At 44.7% G+C, this 24341-nt stretch overlaps 1 long non-coding RNA gene across 1 annotated transcript; it reads left to right on the top strand.

Moving 5' to 3' along the window:
- The first annotated feature begins 538 nt into the window (after positions 1 to 538).
- Positions 539 to 15288, top strand: LOC112662867 (uncharacterized). Its single transcript, XR_003138910.2, has 3 exons — positions 539 to 983; positions 7065 to 7150; positions 12199 to 15288. It is a non-coding gene; the product is annotated as an uncharacterized LOC112662867 (long non-coding RNA).
- The last annotated feature ends 9053 nt before the right edge of the window (positions 15289 to 24341 follow it).

The raw sequence follows: 24341 nt of genomic DNA, 5'->3' as shown, positions 1-24341 counted from the left end.
GAGACTTAGGTAGAGGGAGAAGCAGGCTCCATGTGGAGAGCCTGATATGGAACTCGATCCCGGATCCCGGGATCACGCCCTGGGCCAAAGGCAGACGCTCAATGGCTAAGCCACCCAGGCGTCCCTAAAATTATTTTTTATTTGCAGATGACACATGTATCTATGTGGATAATGTGATGGAGTCAGTAAAAAAAAAAAAGAAAACAACAACAACAACAAAAACTTTTAGGGACCATAAGGTAACAAACCATAAGGCAGAAACCATAAGGTAGGGGCACCTGGGTGGCGCAGTGGTTGAGCATCTGCCCTTGGCTCAGGTCGTGGTCCTGGGATCCTGGGATCAAGTCCCACATCAGGATCTCTGTAGGGAGATTACTTCTCCCTCTGCCTCTCTCTCTGTGTCTCCATGAATAAATAAATAAAATATTTTTTAAAAAAAGAAACCTAAAGTAACAAATGTTTGTTGTTTTAAGCTATGAAGATATGGGGGGATTTGTTACATAGCAAGTGATTACAATGTGTGGAGTGAAGGGCAGAGAGCAGAGGAGAAGCTGGCTCAGGGAGGTGCCTCCCCCTGCCCTCCTCCAGATGTGACCTGGGGACATCTATAGTAACACCCAGAGACTCCTCTCTAGGGCAGTCATCCAACCCAGACCCCCTTACACCAGGAGCAGACCGTGAGGAAGAGGAATGGCAGTCTTGCTGGAAGGCTGGAAGGGAGGAAATGGAGAAGCCTTGTCCTTGACCACCCTCCCCCAACCACCACTGTGTGAACAGAAGGCCTGAGTCTCCAGGGGCCATGGCCTCAGTGCCCTGACAAAGCAGTGGGCCAGGAACCCCAGAGCCACCCGCTGCAAAACCAGGGGTGGGGCCAGGCCCTGAGGCCTCTGGCAGCCAAGGAGCACCCACAGCTTGGGGGCGGCAGGGCTGGGGGACAATGCTGCAACTGAGAGACCTGACAGCAGATTCCAGCCACTCCACAGGTAAGTGGCACCTGGGGTAAAATGATGACCAGGCACTGGTGGCTGCTTTCCCCTCTCCTGTGGGCCCAGCAGGAGGGGACGGGGATCCTCAGCCAGGCACAGGGCTGGCACAGAGGACCTCACACACTTGGCCATGGTTAGACTGCAGAATTTCGGGGTCATCTGGGCCATTCCCTGCCTTCAGGAAGGATTTGCCTAAGCCTGGAGAGAGAAATGATCCTCTCAGCACTGACAATCCCCAGATGCCACCTCCTTGCTGGGGACTGTCACCACATGGCCTCCTTCATTCCTGCTACCAAGCGAGGGTGGGGAGGATGCCCCCAGTTTAGTCTAGACTAGAGATGTCTATACTCCTTAGGGTGCAGCCACAAAGAGATGCCAGTTTCACATCCAGCAGTGTTCACAACATAATACACTTCTTTTTTTTTTTTTTTTAACATAATACACTTCTAAAATGAAAACAACTTTATGGAACAATAGTCCCCTTACAGGGTATGATGTCCTATCTGATCTGTTCTATTACTCTAGTCCACTGTATTCTGTTGTGTTCTATTCTATTCTGTCCTATTCTATTCTGGGGCCAGAGGAGGAGAGGGGCTGTGGAGGTGGTGGGTTCACCCACGATCACCTCACAAGACCCTTCAAGGGAGAATTTCTTCTGTGAGCCCTCCTATGTCTCCCCCATGGGCCCCGGGGCTCTTGGCAGCAGAGACTCTACTCTCTTCACCCAGTATCCCCCATGGCTCCCGGAAGAACCTCAGAATTCTCAGAACCAGCAAACCTCCGAGAACGTCCCTCAGTCTAAGCTGGAAGTGCAGGGGAGAAAGTGCATCTCACAGTCAGAGTTTTGCTGTATGTCTGCCATTTGCACATCGAATCCCTTCCTCCTGGATTCACTGGCCATGGGCTCTTAGGGGGTCTCAGGTACTAAGTCATAGGGACTATAGAGGTGACAGCCCTAAGGGGACCCCCGGGTCTGGCAGTCACATGAGTGATTAATGAAAGGCACATTGTGCAGTGGTAGGAGCAGGGGCCTTGGAGCCAGTGAGACCTGAGTGCAGTTCTGACTTTGCCACTCATTTGCTAGCTGTGTGATCTTGGGTAAGCCATGTAGCCTCTCTGAGCATCAGTTTATCTGCAAAAGGGAGGTGATACTACTTATTTTGCAAGATTGATGTGAGGATTAGCAAAAATGCATATAACTCACAGTGCCTGGGAACTAAAAAATAACACATGGGATGATCATTGTTAATCATAATTACTCGCATACTCACTAGAGGGTCTCAGGACCACTCTGAATACTTCAGGTGTGCTGCTATGAGTGAGTTTTGGGGGAGACTGGGCTACTATTGTTTTCATCCTAGACAAAAAAGAAATAAACACCTAGGGAAAGAAGCTGGTTGTTTGTCATGAAGAGCCTTAATAATAAAAGGAGAGGAAACACACACACCAAACCAAACCAAGAACATGGGCCCTTGCCAAGCATTCACCCTGGCTACAAAGGATAGTTGCATTCTTGGAAAATGAATGGAATGACTCTGGTCCTGGCCAGTGTCCAGCAGTCTGCAGGGAAGACATACCCCTGGTCTCTGGGGGCACTCCCAGCCCACGCGCCAGAATAAACACAAAATGTGTTGACAGAAAAGTACCAGATGAATGAGAATGGTGGGCCATGGAAATTCATGCTGATGAGACCTGGGGACCATTCTCTCTTTCCTAGGCAGACCTTCTTCAGCGCTGCATGACTTAGGAAATTTAGTGTTTGGCCTTAGTCTTTTAAATACCAGCACTGTCATTTTGCTTTAACTAATTGAATAGAAGCTTGTAACTAGTGAATATAATAGGGAATTTAAATTATCCCGATTACAAAACACATTTTCAGTGAATTCCAGACTGTGAAACAAATGTCATGACGAGATGAATTACTTTGCTCTAAGTCTGGGGTTCTCCTTATTGTCCACTAGATGGCGGGGTGGGATCACACTAGTACCTAGCTCCGAGGCCACTCTCCCATGCGGGTGTAAGGTCGAGGGAACTGTATTTTTGTTTTGGTTCCCTCTAAATCTTGTTTTCCTTCCAAAAAATATGTTTACTTTTATTTTACATATGCACAGCTTTTTAAGGGGCCTAACACAAAAGGAGGTGTGCCATTTCCCTGTCCGAAGCTCCAAGCCCAGGTGTTTTCATCTTTGAGGAACAAACTGTTGATGGTACCGGTTAGTAATGAGTGAACTGGGACCCTGAGCCACGTGCTGTGCTAAGAGCTTCATCTCATCTCTTCTGCACAAACAGACTAGAAAGTGTTGCTTCCAGTTATTTAAAAAGCGCTGTCATTTTGTTGCATGAACATTTTGTCGTTAAGGCTTCTGATTCAAGGATTTCAAATGTGACTATACTGGCCACATGAAGAATCTGGGTGACCAAGTGTCTGTGAGGCTGGCCTCCGGAAAGAGACCACTTTTGGATGCCCAGGTTTTCATTCTTGGCAGGGACAGCAATTCGACAGAGCTCGGTACTTCTTGCACAAAGAAGGAGCAAACATCGGGATAAGAGAATCAGCACAAAGCCAGTCCAGAAACAAAAAAGCAGAAACTGTATGACCGAGAAACCTGTAATTATAATCACTGGAAGCAAAAAGGTTCCTTCCTTTCCGATATAATCAAGTATCCAAATGAGTCAGCCCTGGGCCCTTTATTCAGCATCTGCCAGGTGCCAGGCACGGTGCTAGGGGCTTTTATTATTATTTAATCCTCATTTACTCCTTACAACCACTCTTGACAGAGGTGTCTTGAGTGTGGGAAGATACAAAGGCAATCCCACTGAGTCGTTAAGATCATTTACTGGGCCTTATCTCCGCAGCCAACATTCTGCTCAGGGAAGTAGAGACTGAATCAGAAATGCTGGGGGGGACTCTCTTGGGCAGAAGCCTATGGAGCGAGTATAGAAGTTTTTGAATATGCTGCTTAAAAGCCTGTAATGTCTTGCCACTTCCCTAAAGCCAAGGTTCTCCCAAGGCCTGCAGAGCCCTACATACTCTTTTCCCTCATGATTTCTCTTGCTAACCTCATTTAGTTTCTTTTTTTTAACACAAGTCTACAGCTAAGAAAAGATTAGCCTTTGCAGTTTCCGGAAATCCACCCCCTTCTTTTTTCTACCTCAGGAGTCAGCAAAAATACCCAGTGGACCAAAAGCCCATTTTTATATAGCTTACAAGCTAAGAATGGTGTTTACATTTGTAAATGGTTGAAAAAAAATCAGAAGCATATATTTCATGACATGAAAATTATATGAAGTTCAAACTTCAGTGTCAGTAGATCATAGTGTCATGTGTTATTAGAACACAGCTAAAGCCACTTCAAGAGGTCCCCACCATATTCTGATCACAGAGGGGCCAGAGATCCTGCTCCTTAAGATACTATTAGAGGTCTTGAGTTTTTGCACTGGTTAAAACCTGTATATTCTACAAGAATTATGAAAGAAGCCCCCTTGCTAAACCATACATTCTTTCTACCCTGGGGTTCTGTCTCATGTTAAAACAATCATCATTTCCTCCAAGAGAAACTTGGTGTGGTCTCTATTAGAATATATATATATACACACACACACATATATGTACATATGTATATATATGTATATATATTCATACACACACAAAGCCATTCTATCTTGTTATAACGTGAATTTCTTTGATAACTGAAGAAGTTGAACATATTTTCCTACTTCTGTGAACTGCCTTTGTTTATCTTTTATTTATTAATCTGCAAGGGCTCATTACACATTGAGGCTACCAACCTTTTGTCATATATGAGGCAAACTATTTCCCCAGTTTTTCATTTGTCTTTTATTTTCTATAGTTTATTGTATTATTATTTCTCCCTGTTTTCTTCTTAGAAAGACACCCCACACTAGAATCCCATGATCCTTTCTAAATTATGCGAAAAAAAATCTCAACAATCTGGATTTCTAATTACTATGTCCTATATAGCATAGTTGCATTCCTCAGGACCCTTTGCCCCTAAATACTTCAGTGGGTATTTCCTTAGAATAATCATAGTGCAGTATTAATTTTATAAATTACACTGATATAACACTTTTAACCCATGTACTCCCTGTGTTTGTATAGCCCGCAAGCTAAGAATGGTTTATATATTTTGGTTTGTTTGTTAAAAATTTTATTTTTAAGTAATCTCTACACTAGAGATTACTACACACTAAGTGTGGGGCTTGAACTCACAACCCTGCGATCAAAAGTCATATATTCTACGACTGAGCCAGCCAGGCTCCCCATATATTTTTAAATAATTGAAAAAATTAAAGAATATTTTGTGATGTGTGAAAATTTTTTTTTAAATCTTTTTTTTTCTCCTATTTATTTATTTATTTATTTATTTATTTATTTATTTATGATAGTCACAGAGAGAGAGAGAGGGGCAGAGACACAGGCAGAGGGAGAAGCAGGCTCCATGCACCAGGAGCCCGATGTGGGATTCGATCCCGGGTCTCCAGGATCGCGCCCTGGGCCAAAGGCAGGCACCAAACCACTGCGCCACCCAGGGATCCCTGTGATGTGTGAAAATTATATGGAATTTAAATGTCTCTTTATATGTAAAGTTTTATGGAAACACAGACACGCCTATTTGTTTCCGTATTGTCTAGCTGTTTTTGTGCTATCGTGGTAAGATCATATGGTCTGCAAAGCCTAATATATTTACTATATGGCCCTTTACAAAAAAAGTTTGCTGAGCCCTGACTTAGGCCAGTGTTCTGTGACCATTTTCCACATCTTTCATAGTTTAATCATCCTCGAATCATCCTAGTTCAGTTCTAGTCCCAGCCTTCAGTCAAGCTGTCTCTTTTCACAGATTCAGCCAAAATCAGTACCACAGACTCGATCCTGTTTCCTGGTCTAAAATAATTCAGCTCATTCACCAAATATTTATTGACTCTTGCTATGAGACACACATATTTATAGGTACTTAAGATAGAACAATGAGCCAGACACATTCCCAGACTTTTTAGTAAGTTCTTATGCTACTAGACGAGATAAGAAAAAATTATGATAATATAGAACAAGAAGGTGATAGTGATATTTACCCAAGATTTTACATTAGCTGGAGGGACATCTAATTTAGCCAGGGGTAGGGGGAAGACACTGGCAATGTTAAGTGTTAGCAGTTTGAGCAGAGTTTTAAAAAAAGAAGGGAGGAGCTCAGGTGGGGAAATGTGGGGTCGGGGGGTTAGAGGGGTTGGCTGGGGACCAGGGTGAAGGAGGGAGCAGAGGCTAGAGATGTGCCCTCTCCCAGGAGTTCTGTGGGAGGGCTGGGCCAACTATGGTAGGTTTATAGAGTGACAGAAGCAGATAGAAACTTAAAGGCCATCCAGTGCATCCCCCCCTTTTACAGATGAAACAACAAAGGCCCAAAGCCCTGAAGTGATTTGTAACTTTGGAAAGTTAGGATGGAAATTGAGATGTCCTGCCTTTCACTGACTTCACTGTTCTTTTTCTTTTGAGATTTTATTTATTTATTCATGGGAGACAGAGAGAGAGGCAGAGACAAGGCAGAGGGAGAAGCAGGCTCCCCTCGGGGAGCCCGAAGAGGGACTTGATCCCAGGACCCTGGAATCATGCCCTGAGCCAAAGGCAGATGCTCAACCACTGAGCCACCCAGGTGCTCCTGACTTCACAGTTCTTTTCCCCAAATCATAATGTTTGGGGCCTGAATTGCTGAATATCTAAAGTCATAGTTGCTGGCTATTAAGTGAAACACAAAATGAAACTAGTGTTATAAAATACTGAGATTCAGGGACTGCGGTTCCAGCTCTATTGCTAACCTACTGGAGAACCTCGAGCCAGTCACTTCTCTTCTCAGGTCTCAGTTCCTTTATGTGTAAAAGAGCTGGGCTAGATCATTTTTAGTAGCCCTCCCCACTCTAAGATTATTCTATAAATGAAAAAAAAAAAGATTATTCTATAAATGTATTTCTGAAATATTTTGTCATATGGTCTTTGCTCTAATCACACCTTGCTTTTCATTCCTTCACATCCTCAATGAACTAAATACCAAATGTGTAACCGCAAAGCGCCCCAAAACAGTAAGGAGAAGGGGAATCAGCATGGGCTGGAGATGTCCTGGAGAAGGTGGAACCTGAGCTGTCCTCTGTAAGAGGTAAGGGGGAGACAGGGGGGTCCAGGAAGAAGGAAACATGAGTGGGGCCTGGCAGGAGCCACGCTGCTGGAGCAGGGGCTGGATGGGCACCCAGGGAGGCAGGGGCTGGATGGGCACTCAGGGAGGCAGGGGCACCCCAGATGGAGGAGTAGCCTGTCCTGCCAGGCTACAGTGTAGACTTGATGCAGGAGCCCAAGGGAAGGTATGGGAGACTCATTCAGCCAGCAGAGCAGACAAGGCTCCAGGAGCCCGTTCCATTAAGCACAGAAGAGGCCCCGAGGGCTCTGACTTAGGAAAAGATGCTCTTACTTCTACATCTTTCTTCTGTTTCAACGAGGTGTTCGGTAATTATGCAATAAATTCTCAGAAGTGTAAATGGTAGCAAAATGAATGCTACAGACTCACGCAACGATCATGTTGGAACCAAAGATATTTTAAGCACTAAGAAAAAAACTTGATGAGTATAAACACTCCTCTGTCTTTAAGAGGCTTACAGTTGAAAGTATGGCTCACTTGCTCCTTCTGTCATCACTTCCTTCCTTTCTCCTTTTGTGTCTCATTTTATCTTTGTGATGGTGGGACTTGCTCTTATATTTCTAATTGTTTTTACATACCAAACTACTGCAAATGCTTTTTGGAAGTGGGTAGGAGATACATAAATTATTAAAGTTCCTGTAGATCTATTTTCTTCAATGTCTCATTATACTAATATTTACAAAATAGCTTTTCATAAAACAACAAAAAAACAAAACAAAACAAAACAAAATAGCTCTTCATAGAGCCCTTTTGGACAGACGAAGCCCTTTGTAAACCCATGTTTTTAAATCTAATTCAAGTTAATTTACATTTGTATAGTATTTTAAGGATCAAGAAGGTGGAGTCTTTCCCTGGTGTGTGTTATTTTGTTTGAGCCACAATCTCAGCAGTGAGCTCCTCCATCTCCAGCACCTAGCACTGATTTTGACATAGATTCTCCATAAATGCATTATTGAAAAAAATGAATGATCGAATAAGTCAGAAATATTTCTGTGAGCAAGAATATGTTCTAATCATGATTCTTGTTTCACTGAAGAGGAAGCGGTGGTGTGCTGGAGTCTCTGGGACTATCTCAGAAGAGCCAATGGCACATATTTCTTACCAGCTCTACTACAACTAAATGACTTTGATGTAGGAAAGATGTTAGGGTTCGAAGCCAACGGCCAAGAAAGAATTCTTGAGACGTCTTTGGTACAAAAAGGTGGTTTTAGGGATCCCTGGGTGGTGCAGCGGTTTAGCGCCTGCCTTTGGCCCAGGGCATGATCTTGGAGACCCGGGATCGAATCCCACGTCGGGCTCCCGGTGCATGGAGCCTGCTTCTCCCTCTGCCTGTGTCTCTGCCTCTCTCTCTCTCTCTATCTCTCTCTCTCTCTCTCTCGCTGTGTGCCTATCATAAATAAATAAAATTAAAAAAATAAAAATAAAACAAAAAGGTGGTTTTATTAAAGCACGAGGACAGGCCCCATGGGAAGAAAGAGCTGCAATGGGGTCGTGAGGGCTGGTGATGATATATCTTCAAGTTGGGAGGAAGTTAAGGAAAATTAAGTCTTCCAGGTATTTTGGAAACAAGGTTTCCAGGATCCTGAGGGGGCTAGCTATTGTTGGGAAAGGTCATATATTATTATTTAGTAAACCCTCAGTCATGATGATGTGAGAAACAAAGGCAGAAGAAAAATTATTACCTTTCTTTACTACATACAGCCCATTGACAAGTCCTTGAAAAGAGCCGAGGGACCTTCCTCTAGGGACTCAACTGCTGGATGTTGATACTTTGCTAAGGGCAAGAGGCAATTTTAGCCCAACCCCAAGATCCTGTAAGTCTACTTTAACATATAAAAATTCCTTTGGAAACTCCCTTTATCTCTACCCCCAACCCAAGATAACATGTTGGCAATCATCCTCCAAGCATATGACCCACTTTAGATATACATCTAAAGCGTCTCCTAAGTGAGGGTTTACTAAACAATAATCGAGGCAGTGGAGCTCCCAGAATAATGTCACTCTGTCCATTTCAAGGACTTGCCAATGGGGCCATAGGTAGTAGGGAAACTAAATAATTTCTCTTCTGCATTTGTTTCCCGCATGAGATTTGACGTTGGCAGTTTGAAATTGGCATCGGCGGGAGTATTTACCCCCATGAAATCAGCAAATAGGGGATCCCTGGGTGGCTCAGCAGTTTAGTGCCTGCCATTAGCTCAGGGTGTGATCCTGGAGTCCCAGGATCGAGTCCTGCATGGGTCTCCCTGCATGGAGCCTGCTTCTCACTCTGCCTGTGTCCCTGCTCCCCTCTTTCTCTCTGTGTCTCTCATGAATAAATAAATAAATAAAATCTTTTTAAAAAATGAAATCAGCAAATACTGTAAGTCAACACCCTTTCCCCTCCCATCCCTTGAGAGACGGTTTTGAAGCATTTGCCAGCAGACCACTGAAATGACAACTCATAGTAGTGACGTGATTCAGCTGAGGTTCAGCTGTGGGCTAAGAGATCAACTCCAGTATTGTGCACCTGAAACTAATATAACACTTTATGGTAACTGTAGTGGAATTAAAATTAAAAAAAAAAAAAAAAAGAAGAAGGAAAGAAAAGAAAAGAAAAAAAAAGAGGTCAATTCCAGGTTCTAAGGAGAGAGACCATTAGGAAAAGGCAAGCGGGTAGCCAACTTCTGGCTCTGCAGCCGAGCTCTGCAACAGGTCTGCACGGCAGGTTTAGAGACAGGAGCCGGCAGCAAGCCCTCACCTGTTTGTGCCTAGGCTCTAAGGACCCTGGCCTGAACCCTGTGGAGGCCGAGAAAATTGAGGCCATTCCACCTTAAGTTCAGTGTTAGCACAAGTACAGCCATCCCAGGCCCCTGGGAATAAGAGCTGAACTTCACCTTAGTCAGTGAAGCCCCATATGAGAATGAGAACAGAGCTCAATGCCCTTGAAAGCCCCATATCAGAATGTAAACAGAACTTGAAAAATTCCTCCCCCCTTTCTGGAGGTCCCCTAGACCAGCCCATAAAACTAAGCTGGAACCCACCTCGGGCTCCAAGTCCCTGCTCCACTGTGTCGGGTGTACTTGGACCCAAGCTCGAGCTTGTAAATAAACCCTCGTGTGTTTGCATCGGTGTCGGCTCCTTGGTGGTTTCTCGGTTATGTAATCTTGGGCACAAAAAACCCGAGTCAGAGTGTGCCGCACGCCTGCGGTCCAAACACAGCAAGATGCTGAATGAGAGGGCATTCCCCCTACACCATGGAGATTCCTGAAGTAGTGCAGATGGGAACTAGTGGAAAAACCATCCTTGCTTCAACACGCGGGAGAAAATTGCCCTGGCAGTAATTCCTAGCAGGCGCGGCGGGATAGGGGGTGGAAGGTATCCAAGTAACTAAATAATCTTCAATAAAGAAAACAACCCACTGAAATGACCAATGTGCTCTCAGCTGGGTTACACAGAAGCAAAAGTGGATTTAGTACAAAAATGCTCATGGGTGAGAAACATGACTATTTAATATTCCAGAAATGTTTAGAAGAGCCTGCTGCCTTTTCTATGCCCATTTTCATCTTTATGGACCAAGCAGATAGTCCGTTATTCTACTAATCTGTCCCTTTACTCCCAAAAGACATGGGCAGGGGCCCAGGGCAAGCTGCTCCAAGATGGACCACTTTGGCATAAAGATTATTTTGAGTTAAAAGTAGTAAAAACTCAGCCAATGCAGGAAAAGCCATCTGCCTCTCCCATTAAGTGCCTATATTTACGTGGGAAAGTAGAGCCTGTAACAGGAAGAGAGCTATTAACAGAGACTCCCCTTTACTTAAAGAATCTATCTGCATAACAGGACAACCTTGTTTTTCCAAACATCTCCTTTCACCTTCTCAACGTTGAAAAAAAACAACCAACTCACATTTTAAAATATCCCTTAGAAGTTCCAGATAGATTTATAACTGCTTTTCAGCATTGTTTTGAATGGGATTTGAACCACATACACTCCACAATGAGAACTTAGTAATGATTTACTAATAAAAGGGACATAGAGAGCAGCCCGGGTTGCCCAGCCATTTAGCGCTGCCTTCAGCTCAGGGCCTGATCCTGGAGTTCTGGGATCAAGTCCCACGTCGGGCTCCCTGCATGGAGCCTGCTTCTCCCTCTGCCTGTATCTCTGCCTCTCTCTCTCTCTCTCTCTCTATCTCTCATGAATAAATAAATAAAATCTTAAAAAAAAAAGGGCCATAGAGAATGATATTCTAGTTGTCCCTTAAATATCAGCACAACCAAACTTAACTAAGTACAAAATTTCTAACACAAATGACTGTGTCTGGGCCAGGCATGCATCCCCGTACCATAGCCAATAACTATTTTCTGAACATTTCCATGCTCTGTAATGTTACAGATGTACCACCCCATCACGGACCCAAGTCATTTTGCTCAGTTTCGATAGCTCTGGCAAGGCTGGTGCCAGTTGTCTTTTTAAAATATAAGCAATAACCAGACGGCATTCAAGATTGTCCCTCACAAATGTCACTCATTTACTCAAGTTGGGTATGCCCTCCTGAGTAGGAGAGGGAGGTGGAGTGAGAAGCAGCCCCCTGGAACTTGCCAGAACCCCGCAGAGCCCTGGGGGGTGTGAAGCCTGTGTCAGATCTGCAGGTGGGAGGGGAGAAGAGATGATGCTGAGGAGTCATGGTCAGGGAGCCGTATCCAGTCACTGTCCCTGGGGCTGTCGGAGCACCTGCAGCATGGAGGGGAAGCCCCAGCCAGCCTCACTCCCACCCCCCAACCCTGAGAGGCTCACCCTCTCAGCTCTGCTGGGCCAAGGAGGGTCTCAGGAGCAGGCCCTGCCTGCAAGACTGTCCCCATCCCTGTGGGGCCCCACTGGAGGGTTAGATGAGCACATCAGAGGAGCCCCTGTGTGTTGATGTGGAAGGAGAGGACCACGGGGTGTGGGGGGAGGGTCCCCAGGATAGAGGAGGAAGGAAAGGAAGATGATGGGTTCTGAGAATGGCCTGCAGGTAAGCGCCTCTGTGTGCCATCAGTTCCCTACAGCTTTCCGTTCTGGCCATACCTATGATGCTTTCACGCAGCTGCCAAGGTCCTGGAATTGAGGGAGGATGCCAAAGGATGCCAAACCACAGGCGCAGAGGCGAGAGCCGGAGGAAAGGGACTAGTGTGCCTCCAGTGTCTGCTCTGGGCCTTGCCGGCTCCAAGGGAGAAGTACACAGGGGCCTTTGTCTGTGGCTGAAGCTTCTTGGAATGAGAGTCTGAACATTGGATGAATGTGGGCAGCGCTGAGCAAAACTTCAACTGGACCAGCAGTTAATACGGATTCACTCTGTGCAAGGCGTTGGGGCAGGGCCTTCAAGGGAACTGGAGATGAGCAGGAGGGGTCTCCACCCTTAAGAGCTCTGGGGACTCTCAAGAGTAGGGACAACAGATCCACAGACAATCTCTACAGTGACAAAAGGCCACCGACTGTTACTGACAGGTCACCTGTTGGGCTGGGTCTCCTGGTGAGAAGGATTCTGGCCTCTGGGGCCTTCAAGTCCCACTCATTCACCAGCTCGCCAGCATGCATTTGGATATCCCATTTCACACATGCTCAGCTTAAGACTGATGAGACCCTCAAGTTGGGGGCCCAGGATCTAGGCTAGAAATGTCAGGCACCAAAGGCAACGGATGAGAACACCAAAGAGCAAGTATGAGAGAAAAGAAACCTGGTGGGATTAGTGTGGGGTGGGAGGGGGCTGGCAGACAGTAAGGGAGGAGGAGGCAGCCTAGGAGATGCTGCATTATTTTCATCAATGATGATGTGGGAAACAAAAGCAAAAGAAAATGAAATTTCCTTACTGCTGCCTGCAGCCCAAAGACAAGTTCTTGAAACAAGCAGAGTGACCTTCCTCTAGGGACTCAACTGCCTGGATGTTGGTACTTTGCTAAGGGAAAAAGGCAATTTCAGCCCAACCCCCTAGAACCCTGTAAGTCTCCTTTAATATAAAAAACTCCTTTGGAAACTTCCTTTACCTCTGTGCCATAAGATACATGTTGGCAATCATCCCCCAAGCATATGACCCACCAATATACATCTGAAGGATCTCATGACTCACGTTTTATTAGTAATAAATGACCTTTTCCCAACAATTCCCTCAAGATCCTTGCTTCCAGAATTCCTTAGAGTTACATGATACCTAACCCTCTCCCAAATTGAAGGTATATAATGGGCCACCCCTCATGACCCCAGTGCAGCTCCTTCTGCCCACGGGTCCTGACCTTTAATAAAACCACCTTTTTGGGGACACCTGGGTAGATCAGCAGTTGAATGTCTGCCTTTGGCTCAGGGCCTGATCCCGGATTCCCCGGGATTGAGTCCCACATCAGGCTCTCTGCATGGAGCCTGCTTCTCCTCCCTCTGCCTGTGTCTCTGCCTCTCTCTTTGTGCCTCTCATGAATAAAAAAATAAAATCTTAAAAAAACCCAAAACACCTTTTTGCACTAAAGACATCTCAAGAATTCTTTCTTGGCCGTCAGCTTCAAACGGCAACATCTTTCCTACATCAGGTGATGCCGTATTAGACAATATATTTCCAAAGATGTGAAGAGAAAAAAGCAAGTCCTTTTAAAGCAATGATGGATGCAGCATGAAGCCCACTTCTGTTGGCTTCGTGTGAAGGGCTTTCTGCAGTCTGGGGTGGGCACGAGGATGACGGCCATCTGCCAGAAGAATTTTGTCTTTTGTAGAAGAGTCAAACAAATTGGAAGCCCTCAAATGTGAATTACTGAATGATATAATGACTGAGAGAACATATAATTTTCCACACATAAAGTGTGGGTTGTAAATGCAAACTCTAGGTTGTTCCCTTCTTTCTTAAGGGGGTTAGGATAAGCAATACCATTAAGCAGTAAGCATTTATGCCTCTGAGCACCAGTTGCTCAGTGGGTTTACCGGGAAAAATCCACAAAGATGAAATTACAAGCTTTCTGATAAATTCTGGGGATTGTGATTTCTTTTAACATGCTCATTTTGGGGGAATCCTTGGGTGGCTCAGAAGTTTAGCGCCACTTTCAGCCCAGGGCCTGATCCTGGAGTCCTGGGATTGAGTCCCGGGATCGAGTCCCGGATCAAGTCCCACGTCAGGCTCCTTGCATGGAGCCGGCTTCTCCCTCTGCCTCTGTCTCTGCCTCTCTCTTTCTCTCTCTCTGTCTCTCATGAATAAGTAAATAAAATCTTAAAAAAAAAAAAAAAAAAAAACAGAGGGCAGGTTTTATTATAATGCTTTACTTCTCCAAAGAGGAACCTGAAGTCACAATGGAATGATTAAATGACTTAGTTTTAGTTTTCTTAAGTAGGTTCCATGCCCAATGCAGAGCCCAACTTGCGCTTGAACTCATGATCCTGAGATCAAGTACTGAGCTGAGACCAAGAGTCTGACATTTAACCAACTGAGCCACATGGGTGTCCCTGACTTACTTTTTTTTTTTTTTTTTCTGATAGTCATACACTATATCCTAATTCTAGTCCTCTAGTCTCCCCTTCGGATTACATTACCTCCTTTGTGGAACTTTGGGGTTGGTTTTTGTTTTGGCAATGGTCGGAAGGAACCATCCCTTTACAGTAAGAGAGAACTTTGGTGCCCTCTATTGCTGGTTTCTTCAAATTGCAGGCCTCCACTCTGGTTCATGGAATCCCTTTAGTGGGTTCCACCAGTATATATGTATGTATTTATTTATTGAATTTTTAAAAAAAAGATTTTATTTATTCATGAGAGACACAGAGACATAGGCAAAGGGAGAAGCAGACTCCCTGCGGGGAGCCTGATGCGGGACTCGATCCAAGGACCCCGGGACCACAACCCGAGCAACCACAGAGCCACACAGGTGTCCCTGAATTCATTTTTTTAAAAGTGAAAATGTAGGGTGTACATTGTACAGTGTTATTTCATTTGTCAAAAGATATTACTAGGGATCCCTGGGTGGCGCAGTGGTTTAGCACCTGCCTTTGGCCCAGGGCGCGATCCTGGAGACCCGGGATCGAATCCCACGTCGGGCTCCCGGTGCATGGAGCCTGCTTCTCCCTCTGCCTGTGTCTCTGCCTCTCTCTCTCTCTCTCTGTGTGACTATCATAAATAAATAAAAAATTAAAAAAAAGATATTACTAGTCCTTGAATTCAAACCTGGGCAAATAAATTGAGATGCCACATAAATATGCGCATGCGTGCATACATACATGCATAAAGTAAAATAAGATGCTTCCTTTATCTTTGCCTCCTCCCGCTCCTCCTTCCCCTGAGTTTACTTGCCTCGGGGCCTCTCTGCTCCTCTCTGGTCCTGGAGGGCCCACCCCCCTCCGGGTCTCACAGCAGCCACCTGCCTTCTGCTCAGAGTGCTCCCCGGCATCTGCAGTGCTGCTGCCTCCAGACTCAGAGGAGCCCAGGACTGCTCCACCTGCTGTCTCTGCAGCACCTCCCGCTCAACAGGAGCCCAAACCCAGACATGCTCCCTCCTCACTCCTAACTCAGGAAACCCATGTCCCCTCAGTTGTGGGCAATGCTGGAAACTAGGTTCCCCCCTCCTCCTTCCCTCCCTCCCAGGCCACTCACCAGACAGTGCTGGGTTTCTTTTTCTCTGGAGGGTCTTCCTTCCCCTGACTTCCCTCCCCGCTCCTCCTGCTTCGGGGCGCGGCCCCGATGGGCCCAGGGCCTGCTCTCCTGGCCTTCCGCATCCGCCCTGTGTGCCACTGCCAGACCAATCCCTGTCACATACAGGGTGGTCCATATATACAAGGCAGGTGTCATTAGAAACAAAGCCCGAAGCTTCTGTGACCTCTTGCTGCCCTCTGTGCACACACACAGGGACTCCTCTGCCCTCTGCCCGGTTTTCAAGGTTCTCTCTGAGCAGCCCCCAATCTCCCTGCTTTCATATGCCTGAACCTCAAGTACGTGCCATACTGAAGCCTTTCCAGGCCTTTCCTGTGAGAACCGCAGAGAACTCTGCACAGAACGACTCGGCCCAAGCCCCACACCAAGACTTAACCCTACTGTGGCTTCTGGAACCCTGAGGCTGCATCCTTGTGAATCCCCAGCCCCCTTTTGAATTCCAATTTGAAAAACCTCTAGGAATGTATTGTTTGTTCCAAGCAAGATATAAGGATAGATCCCCAGCTGGCCTCTTTCTTGGAGCTTTTACTAAAATAAGCTTATAATGGTGAATTTTTCCTCTGTTCCTTTGAGATGTATATGTATCTCCTACAACCCAGGAATGTTTTTTCTCAAGGATCTGAAAGCTATTCCTCTGAAATGTAGTCCTCAGGATTACCTGAGGAAGGACAGGACCTCTGCCTGCCAGTCCCTGTGAGAGGACAGGATCGAAACCTCATGATTGCCTGCTAGCAGACACCGCTGGGCTAATCAGGATTACGCTGACCCACAAGTACTCCTCAGAGTTTCATTTCCCTGCCTCTGCTTGGGCCCCCTCCCTACTCTCTCAGCCTCCCTTTGAAAATACCAGTCTGGGGGCGCCTTGTGGCTGCAGTCCACTGAGCCACAGGCTGTTGGTTTTGGCTCAGGTCATGATCTCAGGTCATGAGATGGAGCCTCACATTTTTTTGGGGGGGAGTAGGAGCGCCAAGGGTTGGGGGGGCTCCACCTCAGCAGGGAATCTCCTTGAGGATTCTCTCAAGGTCTCCCTATCTCCCCCTCCCCCCCCCCCCCCCCGTCCTACTCTCTCTCTCTCTCTCAAATAAATAAATTTTAAAAAAAGAAAAAGAAACAAACTGAGGGTTGCTGGAGTGGGGGGGATGGGGTAACCGGGTGCTAGGCCTTAGGGAGGGCACCTGATGGGATGAGCACTGGGTGTTATACACAACTGATGAATCACTAACCTCTACATCTGAAACTAATGATTTAGGATATGTTAGCTAATTGAATTTAAATTAAAAAAAATGAATAAAAGAAAATGGAAATAGTCTGCCCTACACAAATTGGAGCGGGCAAGCTCTTTCTCCTTCTGACAGTAGTTACTAGATGAAATCTGTTTCTACCACTTTAACTAAGGTCTCAGTTTATCTTTGACTCCTGAAGCAGTGATTGCACCTCCTCCTGGGATCACCTGGAACCCATGATCTGCAGGAGCTTCTGAAAGCCTGGGACTCATCCAACCTGGATCATTTGGTTGTAATTAATGAGTTTAGACCAAGGATTTCTGCTCCCAGGGGCCCCCAGGGAGGCTGCAGTTGGGATTGCCCACTTCCGGCTGACCTCGGGCTGTGGAACCTGAGCGGGAGGTAACAGTTTTCCGCCACTTAGTCTCGAATCCAATTGGTTGCCTCCCTTACTTCCAGGTGGAAGTAGGACTTCTTTTCCTTTGTGTCTAGTGTAAGTAGGGACCTAGAAAATACTAGGTCCCCTCTCATTTATTCCACACACCCCCCTTACTCATTCCTTTGTTGAGTCTACTTTTTGATACTAAAATATATGCAAAATCAACTGTATTCATTGAAATTGTAATTAAGGTGATGAGGTCTACGTTTTAATTTACATTAAGCCACCACATTTCCAGTATTTCAGTTCGTCCTGGCAGTATTTGAGTATTTTAATTTTTATTTATTTATTTATGACAGTCACAGAGAGAGAGAGAGGCAGAGACACAGGCAGAGGGAGAAGCAGGCTCCATGCACCGGGAGCCCAACGTGGGATTCGATCCCGGGTCTCCAGGATCGTGCCCTGGGCCAAAGGCAGGCACCAAACCGCTGCGCCACCCAGGGTTCCCAGAGGCATGTTTTCTAAGTACTTGCGCAACCTTGCCCATGATGAGAAAGCTCCTCTTTCTGAATATTCATCCTAAACCCTAAGTAAAAGGAACCCACTCATCCCTACTGGGAATCACGGCTTTGGAAGTTATTTATTCTCCAGGATCTCCGTATTTGCTGCAAATCAAGTCTCCTTCGTGTGGCTACTACCCCCCCCCCCCCTCCGTCCCCAGCGCCAGGTTGTTGTCTCCATCTGTAACTCACCAAGGAGCCAACTCACAATAGTTCAGTTACAGTCACCCTCCTCAGGTCAGTGTAGTTAGGATGCTTTAAAACCCAAACAGCCCCCTCCTCAGCAGCTTGACTACTTTACCCACCATTTACATGAACTATAGCTAAACCCCGCTGATGGGACTGCTCTGATGAGGGGAAGATTAGGAAAGGTGACCCACTCTTTCGCAGTGCCCAGCTCTGTAAAGAAAACATGCCTCTATGTGTATGTATGTAATGTTTTTTTTTTTTTAAAGATTTTACTTATTTATTCATGAGAGAGACACACACAAACACAGAGAGAGAGGCAGAGACACAGGCAGAGGGAGAAGCAGGCTCCATGCAGGGAGCCCGACATGGGACTCCAGGATCAGACCCCCGGACGAAGGCGGCGCTAAACCACTGGGCCACCGGGGCTGCCCTGTAATGGTCTGTTAATGAAACTTGTGTTCCTCCTAGGGCAGAGACTTCAACATTATAGGGAGGCAGAGGTAACTGTCAGACTAGGGGAAGGGGCTCAGGGCATTCTCTGATTGCTGGCATAGACTGCTTAGGGTTTTGGACTTTTTATCTTGGGTAAGGAATCCAGGGTCTTGCTTCCTTCTAAAACAGCACTGGGAATTTTTACCACTGATTTATCGTCTCTGACATGGTTATGCTCTTTCCTGGTCTGGTAGGCTGTTAGCTTTCGCATTCTCTTTGTTCCCTTAAAATCCTTAACTGCTGAGGTTTTTGCATTTCCTTGTAATTCTGACGGCTCCTGGGAAGTTCTGCACGAAGTATGCTTGGCTAGTAGGGCAGAGATCAGGGAAAATACCCTGGGGGTCTAAAATGACTTCGTGTCAGGAGAGCTGTGTGTTGACTTTCTTATTCTGGGGACCTCTAACTCTTTCTGCTTATATGACCAGCTGTTCCTATTTGCACGGAATTGTTGAGTTAGCATAGAAAGTCTTGCATTCTAGGAAACTCCTGACCTAGCACACAAAAAATCCATCTCTAGACAACGTGTGCTGAAGGTTGGGGAAAATGTATAAATCCAGGTGGTAGCCCCCAAGTGGCCCCAAAGCAACACTGTGTTTGGTGTCGAATGGATATGGCTTAGGTTATCTGTCTTCCAGAGCTGGGGTTGCTGATGTTGGCAGTCATGATTTGCAGTTCACAATCCTCCGTCATCCATTAGTGTAGGACTGTAAGTGGTGCGACTAAAGTGTGCAACCTCAGTGTGTCCTAAGTGTTTATGCGAACAATTCATCTTTGGCTGGGCCTGTGGGCTGACTGTGCTTTGTGCAGCAGTAGTGCTAGTTTAATTTTAACACTGTGAATATTGTGACAATATTTGCTAAGAGTTCAGATAATGAAAATGAGAACAACGACCATACCAAAGCCAGCATGATGGAGACATCACTGTAAAGCCAGGCTAAATGACTGTTTTATTTTATTTTATTACTTTTAAAAGATTTTATTTATTCATTTGAGAGAAAGAGAGAGAGAGCACATGAGTGGAGAGGAGAGGCAGAGAGAGAGGGAGAAGCCGACTCCCTGCCAAGCAGGGAGCCCAACTATAGGGGGCTGGATCCCAGGACCCGAAGATCATGACCTGAGCCAAAGGCAGACGCTTAACTATCTAAGCTATCCAGGCACCCCTGACTGTTTTATTTTAATGAAAGATGGAAGGATACATACAGTTGGTAAGAAATTTAATAACCATCAGTGTTTTATAGTTTTCAGAGAACAGTGTTTCACTTCTTTGGATAGGTTTATCCCTAGGTATCTTATTATTTTTGGTGTAATTGTAAATGAAATTGTTTTATTAATTTCTTTTTCTGATGAAAGAAATTGAAGATGACACAAAGAAATGAAAAGACATTCCAGGGACACCTGAGTGGCTTAGCAGTTGAGTGGTTGAGCGTCTGCCTTCGGCTCAGGGCATGATCCTTGTCCAGGGATCAAGTCCCGCATTGGGCTCCTTGTGTGGAGCCTGTTTCTCCCTCTGCCTATGTCTCTCCCTCTCTTTCTGTGTCTCTCATGAATAAATAAATAAAATCTTAAAAAAAAAAAAGACATTCCATGCTCATGAGTTGGAAGAACAGATATTGTTAAAATGTCTGTACTATGCAAAGCAATCTACACATTTAATCCAATCCCTATCAAAATACCACTAGCATTTTTCACAGAACTAGAACAAAAAATCCTAAAATTTGTAGGGAACCATAAAAAATCCTGAATAGCCAAAGAATCTTGAAAAAGCAAAGCACAAAGCTGGAGGCATGACGATTCCAGACTTCAAGTTATATTACAAATCTGTAATGTTTCTCACACAAAAGTAGACATAGATCAATGGAACAGAATAGAAAACCCAAAATAAACCAATAGCTATATGGTCAATTAATCTTTGACACAGTAGGAAAGAATATTCAATGGGAAAACATTTCTTCAACAAATGTTGGGAAAACCGGACAGCAATGTGCAAAAGAAACAAATGGGATCACTTTCCTATACCATACACAAAGATAAATTCAAAATAGATGAAAGACCTAAACGTGAGACAGGAAACCATCAAAATTCTAGAGGAGAACATAGCCAGTAACCTCTTTGACATTGGCTGTAGCAACCTTCTTACTAGATATGTCTCCGGAGGTAAGGAAAACAAAAACAAAAATAAACTATTGGGACTTCATAAAAAGCTTCTGCACAGTGAAGGAAATAGTCAACAAAACTAAAAGGCAACTGAAAGACTGGGAGAAGATATTTGCAAATGACATATAAAGAGTTAGTATCAAAATCTATAAAAAAAATCTATAAAGAATTTATAAATTCAATGCCCCCAAATCAAATAAACCAATTAAAAATGAGCAGAAGACATAAGTAGACATTTCTCCAAGGAAGCCACATAGACGGTCAACAGACACGTGAAAAAATGTCCATCATTACTTACCATCAGGGAAATGCCTATCAAAACTACAATGAGGGATCCCTGGGTGGCGCAGCGGTTTGGCGCCTGCCTTTGGCCCAGGGCGCGATCCTGGAGACCCGGGATCGAATCCCACGTCGGGCTCCCGGTGCACGGAGCCTGCTTCTCCCTCTGCCTGTGTCTCTGAGCCTCTCTCTCTCTCTGTGACTATCATGAATAAATAAATAAAATCTTTAAAAAAAAAAAAATAAAAAAAAATAAAAACTACAATGAGTTATCACCTCCTAGCTGAAAATGACTAAAATCAACAACACAAGAAACAGCAGGTATTGGTAAGGATGTGGAGAAAGGAGAACCCTCTTACATTGTTGATGGGAATGCAAGCTGGTGCAGTTCCTCTGGAGAACAGTATGGAGGTTAATCAAAAAGTTAAAAATAGAATTACCCTATAGTTCAGCAATCATATTACTGGGTGTTCACCCAAAGAATACAAGAATACTAATTCAAAGGGATACATGTTTATAGCAGCATTATATATTTATAGCAGCATGGCCAAATGTTTAGCCCAATGTTCATAGCAGCACCCTAACGTCCATCAATTAATGAATGGATAAAGAAGAGGATACACACACACACACACAATGGAATATTACTCAGCCATAAAAAATATTGCAGTCTTGCCGTTTGCAATGACATGGATGGAGTTAGAGAGTATAATACTAAGCAAAATAAGTCAGAGAAAGAGAAATACTGTGTGATTTCAGTCATATGTGGAATTTAAGAAACAAAAGAAATGAGCAAAGGGTAAAAAAGAGAGAGGGACAAGTCAAGAAACAAATTCTTAGTTATGTAGAACTAACTGTTGGTTACCGGAGGGGAGGTGGATAGGGGAATGGGTTTGAATAGGTAATGGGGATTAAGAAGTGCTCTTGTCATGATAAGCACTGGGTGATGTGCAGATTTGTTGAATCAATATATGGTACACCTAGATCTAATATAACACTGTATGTTAACTAACTGGAATTAAAATAAAAACTAAAAAAAAAAAAAAAGAAATTTAATAACCAAAAGAGTACATTCTGCTCAATAGAGAGATAATAATCTGGGATTGGACATTGCTATAGTTTGAGTGTTTGTGTCCCTACCACCCCCGCCTCACTTCCAAAATTGTTGAAATCCTAATGCCTATTGGGATGGAATTGGTAAGTTGAACCTTTGGGAGGTGATTAGGTTATGAGCATGAGTCATCATTGTTGGGCTGGCGAGACTGGGGACCTCAAAATGGCCCACCCAAGGCCAGCAACCTCCCAACAATGCTGCCTTGCCGCCCTACCCTAACTTAGCTTTCAAGACCTGTAACCCTTGCCCTAATCAGAATGCCGCCCTGCCCCACCCCCCCAAAAAAAACCCTCTTTATAGACCCTCCTGCGGTTTGCCTGGGCGCAACTTCCCTGACTCGGGCCTCCTCTCCAGTCATGGAATCTCGCCCAGGAGTGCTCCCCATTAAAGCACTATGGAACCTACCACCTGGCTCTGCTGTCTTATTTTCTCTGCCGATCATTAAAAGAAATCCTAACAATCATGAGTGCCCTTATAGAAGAGACTCAAGAAAGTTTTCTCACCCCTACACCATGTGAAGATAGGAGAAGTCTTCAACCTGCTATTATTTCATCAATTATTATTTTTTAAAAGATTTTATTTATTTATTTATGAGAGACATACGGAGAGAGGCAGACACATAGGCAGGGAGTGAAGCAGGCTGCTTGCAGGGAGCCCAGGGCGGGACTGGATCCCCAGATTGGGATCATGCCCTGAGCGAAGGCAGCTGCTCAACCGCTGAGCCACCCATGCATCCCTATTTCATCAATTATAATACTCCAGTGGGGAATGGTGATAATGAGGAAGGCAGGGGGTATATGAGAAATTTCTGATACGGAAGAGCTTGGTTCTGGTCTCATGGAGTTGAAGAATAAATCTTCTGGACACAGGAGAGTGAGTAAATGGACAAAAGTTTATTAAGGAAAGATACAGAGAATCTCAGAAATGAGAGGGGTCCCCTGCCAGGGTTGCCAATGAGGGCTTGTAGGGTTGGTATGTATGTATGTATGTATTTATTAAAGATTTATCTATTTATTCATGTGAGACAGAGAGAGAGAGAGAGAGAGGTAGAGATACAGGCAGAGGGAGAAGCAGGCACTTCGCAGGAGCTGGAAGCAGAACTCGATCCCAGATCCCGGGATCAGGACCTGAGCTGAAATCAGCTGCCCAAACGCTGAGCTACCCCAGCATCCCAGGGTTGGTGTTTTATTAGAAGACTAATCAGGGAACCTAAATCCTTTTAACATTATCTATTGAGGTCACCATTGAGTAAAGACTATTGATAGCATCTTTAATGGTTTACTTCTTTGGGGCCTGGTTATTCTTTGTTGGTCACAAGTAGCTGTTATAACAAGACACCCTCCCCACCCACATCTCAGGGCAGGGTGGTCTGGCTTGTTCCTTTATCTCTGGTTTCCTTACACCTCAGCATTTTTGAGATTTTTGTGAGCCTGCTTCAGTGGCCCACTACTGAACCCTGCCTAGCCCTGTTTGTCCCTAACTCATCTCCATCTTCTTCTCAGTTTTACTGTGAACCAAAAAACATCCTTTAAAAAAGCCTTAATCTAAAATATGTATATTTTTAAACTCAATAAGGGCCCAGTCATTGGCAGTCTCTGCCCTTCTGTAAATTTTACTTTCAGGAGCTTGACTAGTTTATCTCACAGTGAATATTGGGGAAAAATCTCCTCATGCTTGCAGTAGAAGAAGGGAAAAGTCACTTTTAAAAAATAAGCCAGAGCATTCTGTTCTTTTTAACAAGGTCTTCCCTCAGGAAAAAAATTACCTAATCAGAGGCTAACTGACCTGAGGGAAGGAAAATAGCTCCTTCTGGCCATACTGTCCCATCAAAGGGCAGGGGTTGTGGGTAGAAGGAAGAACTGACAAACATATGTAAAGTTCACAGCTCAGGGGCACAGTCTCATTAAAAGACTAAGACCCATTTGTAGCATTATAGAACACTTAAAAGAATCTCACCACTTCTTTTCAATATCCTACTGAAAGTCCTAGTTAACCGAATAAGACAAGAAAAAGAAATGAAATGTATACAGATTGGGAAGGAAGATATACAACTATCTTTGTTCACAAATAACTTAATCATATATGTAGAAAATCTGAAAGAATCAACAACAACAACAAAAACCTTGGAACTAATAAGC

Source organism: Canis lupus, chromosome 34 (assembly GCF_003254725.2).
Source record: "Canis lupus dingo isolate Sandy chromosome 34, ASM325472v2, whole genome shotgun sequence".
Lineage (NCBI taxonomy): Eukaryota > Metazoa > Chordata > Mammalia > Carnivora > Canidae > Canis > Canis lupus.
This window is presented reverse-complemented; position numbering and strand designations above follow the sequence as displayed.